The following is a 5,099-nucleotide window of genomic DNA, read 5'->3' on the forward strand; positions in this document are numbered from 1 at the left end:
TCTCTTTAGTGAAAGAAAATACAAAATTTCAAAATTCAAAAAAAAGGTTTTTTACTAATTTTTTTGGTCATGATTGGAAGTGGAACATGGACAGTATATATCTGCCTACCAAGCCGGGGAGCACACTAAAAGGAGCAGAAAAAAGGAAATGATAAATGTAAAGGTTGGTAAAATCCAGGATGAAAAACAGAAATTAGGCAAAGTAGTTAACAGCACAAGTCAATTAATGTCCAATTCTAAGGATACCATTATTTTAAAAGAAAGCAAAAGTAGGAAAATGAAGTTTAAATAGGTAAATAGTTACTGAAGTTGTCATGATCCAAAGTAAGACTCAGGAGGAGGTCATCTCAAGAGAAGGAACGTTTATTGAGAGAAAGCTATCCCTGAGGTCTGAAGCCAGAGGGGCTTCAGCACCCCTAGGAAGAAGATGCAGTGTACGTATGTGTGAGGGCGGAGGAGTAGTGTCACAAAATGTTGGGTACTTTGATTAGCTTTTTGACACTGTGACCTTGTGGGCCCATCTATGGTTGGCTGCCAATGTGGGAGGACTCTGGCCAAACGTCATTGTAACCATTTCCTTATTTTTGAATGGGAAATTACCTACCAGCTCTTCAGGGGCCACTCTAACGAAGGCAGGATTAGAATGATGTCAATGATTACAATAAAAATCCAAAGGAAAAGTCATATAAAAATAACACCAAGTAAACCATCCTGAGTGGTGGAAATTAAAAGAAAAACCGATTTTTTTTCTGGGTTGAAACTATATTTAAGCAGAAAAGTAAATGATAAGGAAGGAAAGGAAAGACAGGAAAAAAGAAAGGAAAGCACAGAAAGGTGAGTCTAGGTGAGTAACTGGAGTGCTTAAGAAAATCCTGAGGTGGCTTTCCTCTGAACTCTTCAAGAGAGAACCAAGTTGGCCGACTAGAATATGATGCCCAGAAACCCTGGCCCTTTATTCAAACCACAGGCAAGAATCTGTAGGCACTCTTTTGTGTCTGCAAATAATCTCAGGAATAGTTCTTTTTTGTTTGTTGGTTTTGTTTTGTTTTTTAATTTATAGTTGTATTTGGACGTGGTGTTCCTGGATAGTCCTAACATTGCCTCTAAACATTTTCCACAAAACTGGAGTGTCTCAGTGTTACCATTCTTGTTTGTTTGTTTTTGCACAAAATGAATGTTTATTCCACCTTTGTGTCATATGCCTGGATCCTTCACCAATGTTACATGAGGAAAAAAAACAAAAGCAAAACAAAAATCAGAATCACTAATGTTATCAAGTAAGAAAACAAATAAATTAAAATCTCTCAGCCATCAGCAAGAGTACAGCAAAGATGATACTGTAAAAAGAAAACAAAGAAATTGCTAGAAAACCGTACGCATCATACTTTTTCAAACCAGGAAAGTATGCTCCTAAATACAATGGGACATCATTTTTTTTTCCCTGTAAAGTATAGAAATACAAGTTCTTTTCTGAATACTGTGAATGGATAAAACGTGTTTGTAATGGTAATTCTACTAAGCTATTACAGGGTGGGCCAGGAACACATTTATAAATTCTGGGGATGAAGCATACTGTAATTCTTTGATTGGGAAAATAGACATTAGCCAAAATTAAAAAAAAAAATGAACACAGATGAACAAGACAAAGGCGAATGAGACTTTTCTTATATCTTAGCAACATTTAGATGGAAATCGGAAATCAGATTTAAATGCAGTCTACTCTGCTTTTTTTTTTTGGAGAGATTTTCACTGTAGGGCGCATGCGCTCGCCAGACAGACAGAGAGAGACATAGAGACAGAAAGCGAGAAATCACCCCCCAGGGGGGATGGTCATGCCGCAATCCCTTCTCCTCCATTCTCCTCTCGGGATCTTGGGCACGCACGCACACGCGCCCGGCGTGAGTTTTTAAGCCACCGGGTCCGGGACACGAACCGCGGTCGACTACGTGGGAGTCCAGCGACATAGCCATTACGCTAACTGCTGGTTCCCTCTACTCTGCTTTTGAAGAGGCTTGTTTCAGCTCCCAAATCTCGATTGCTTGATGCAGTCTCCTATGAGAATACTCGGAAGGTGTCTTCTTAAACAACAAACTTATTTTTAGTGGTGGAGCTGCTCTTAGTAGCTGTGTCTGCATGGGACCCATAACCAATCACTATCTTTGGAGGAAATCCTAACCTTTCCTTGTATACCCTCCCTATAGGTGTAACGGCTTCTCTGTTTTCACATCCAGTAGTCCCTATTGCTGTCTTCTCACCTTTCGCTCTAACATTAACCACAGCTCCACACGTCATCACTGTAGTCATCCAAAGATTCTCCAATAAGACACAGCAGTGCCTCTAGCCAAAAGCAATCGAGGTCACTTCGTCTCTGCTGTTCGTTCAGTATAATTAGCCATCATCCTCCCCGTTTGTTTTTCTCATCTTCCCACATAGGCTCAATACCATTCTTAAAATGTGAGTAGTCACAGCCAGGCATTAAATTACTAGAGAACTGGATATGGTTGTACAGAGCCCAAAAGTCTTCATTGATATCAAACTTAGGGATCTGGTGAAGGTTTGCTTGCCAAGTTGTGCTTTCATGATTTTTAAAAAACCAGAGTGCCCATCTGTTCAGTGGAGGATGTTTAATATAGTGTTCTGGATTAGCAACTTCCTGATTAGATTCTGTTTTTTCCCTCTTCGGTAGGTGGAAAATTAGAGGTAGAAGTGGTTTCTTGTTCCACAGCCACCATCTTAGATTGATCTCACCAGTTTTTAATTTATCCACAAAGGTGGGATCTTTCACCACTCAATGTTGTAGAGCCAATCTACAAAAACGAAACCGAGCGTCATAGCACAAACTTTATTCAATGGCTAAGGAATGGAGAAGCCAGAGCTAAGCTTCTTGCTTAATCGACTTCTTGCTCATCTTGAACTGGGGAGTATAAGATATAGGAATTTGGGTAATGGTATAGGATAGAGTAATCGAGGGGAGGAATGTTTGGAGCTTTTCCTGGAAAAGATAGACATTTCCGAAAATTCTAAAACCCACCTCCTTTTTCCTCCTTCTAAGGTCATTTCTGCTAGAAAACCTAGATCTGTTGACTGTCATGGTGCTGGTAAGTGTGTCATTTAGCGTGTAAATGACATTATGATAAAGTTTGGGGTCTCCCAGAGGTCACTGTGACACCCATTTTGGATCCCACAAATCCAGGCTCATTCTTTTTTTTTTTTTTTTTTTGAGAGATTTTCACTATAGGGCGCGTGCGCTCGCCAGACAGACAGAGAGAGACATAGAGACAGAAAGCGAGAAATCACCCCCCAGAGGGGATGGTCACGCCGCAATCCCTTCTCCTCCATTCTCCTCTCGGGATCTTGGGCACGCACGCACACGTGCCCGGCGTGAGTTTTAAGCCACCGGGTCCGGGACGCGAACCGCGGTCAACTACGTGGGAGTCCAGCGACATAGCCATTACGCCAACTGCTGGTTCCCGAGGCTCATTCTTAGAACGAGAGCATTATCTTATCGATAGGCATGCATTCTTCTACGTAAAGAAAAATAAGAGAAGAAAAATAGAGAGGTAAAACATTCATGGGACAAAGAAATGTGGTATTATCTGTTGAAGATAATTTTATAGTATTATCAACTGGACTATGGAGAAATGTACACATGTGGGAATAGTCATTTTGTAAGCTAAATAATGTGATTGGATGTATAAAAGAACAAGAAATAAAAAAATTAATGAATTAATTTAAAAAAAAAAGAAGTTGGAAAAAAATCGTTAAGTACCTACAGAAATTAAAAACTGCTGAGTACTTCAGGACAAAGGGCTTCACTTCACCATCAAGTGTATAGTTAGCATTTTAAAAGTAAGCTCTAGAACAATCTGCTTTACATCTCTTTTAAAATGGCTCAATTATATATCAATTAATAAATAAAAACAAAAGGAAAAATACAAAAAAAAGCATTAGAAAATCTTCCTTTTCTAAAATGCTTGGTTTTTATTTATTTCTTCCATGAGAGAGAGGGAAAAAGACACCCCCACACACACACACACCAGGTCTTCAAGTTGCAATTCTATCTAGCCACTTCTCTACCTATCCTGGAAAAGCTGGGGTCACGGACCTGGGACCTTCCCACGTGGCCTCATGGAAAATTGTGTTACTGCTATTCCACCTGGCAGGCCAGGAAATACCTCCTTAAGGCTATGGTTCTAGTCAGCATTTGTCTTTGTAGATAGAAATACCATTTTTCCATGATTTATTTTTATATTGAAGACAACATTCTTGAAGAGATCATTAAAATAGTAAATGACTAATTCTCTCTGTCCTTTGTCTCAAGAATTATACAAAAATACCATATGAGAGAATACAATTCAAAATCACCTAGCCATGACTTGAGTGTCATAAAATTCTAGACAGATAAGCTGTTCCATTAAAATTTGTCATGAACAAGCCTAATTAAATTGTATCTCCAATGCAAAATGACACTGGATCTATAGTGTGTGGTCATAGAACACATGTATGTAGCTCCCACCTGAGTGTGTTTGTGTTGTATGGTCATTTGTACTTTTGGCAACAGATGTTATTACATCTACTTTCCCATAGTTTCCCCCGACTGTTAATGGAGTGGGAAATAAAATATGCTTTTGTAACTTCCCTAGGGCTTTAAGTAAAGTTAGACTATGACTAGGCAACCAGCAATGAGAAACAACGAGAAACGAATGGCAAATTCTTGCAAATCCAGTCCTTCCTTTAAGGTCAGCTGCAGCACATACTCTGAACTGCAGCTAATAATAATATAAGAGAAATAAACAAAGCCTTGCCACCCGATTGCTATTGCTCCATTCTCTGCCTGTCCAGGCTCTGTATCCTTGGGAGATAGGTGATCATCAATGTTAATTTCATTTAGTAGGTCAAAACACAGGGATTAACATAAACTGAGTTCCTTAAGAACAGGGATTATATCTTTTTTTAAAAAGAATTATTTATTTTAATTTTATTTATCATTATTATTATCATTATTATTTAATTTGCAACATAAGACATGTGTGTTCACCAAAGACAGACAGAGAGGGAGGAAAGTGAGAAGGCAAACAGCCAAGTCTGGGACTTGAACT

The 5,099-nt window shown here is 39.0% G+C and overlaps 1 pseudogene; it reads right to left on the minus strand.

The window, feature by feature from the left end:
• Positions 1-2,019: 2,019 nt before the first annotated feature.
• Positions 2,020-2,732, minus strand: LOC102469151 (eukaryotic translation initiation factor 4E pseudogene; annotated as a pseudogene).
• Between the last annotated feature and the right edge of the window lie 2,367 nt (positions 2,733-5,099).

The sequence above is a fragment of the Tupaia chinensis genome, unplaced genomic scaffold, assembly GCF_000334495.1.
Source record: "Tupaia chinensis unplaced genomic scaffold, TupChi_1.0 Scaffold000362_1, whole genome shotgun sequence".
In the NCBI taxonomy this organism is placed as follows: Eukaryota; Metazoa; Chordata; class Mammalia; order Scandentia; family Tupaiidae; genus Tupaia; species Tupaia belangeri.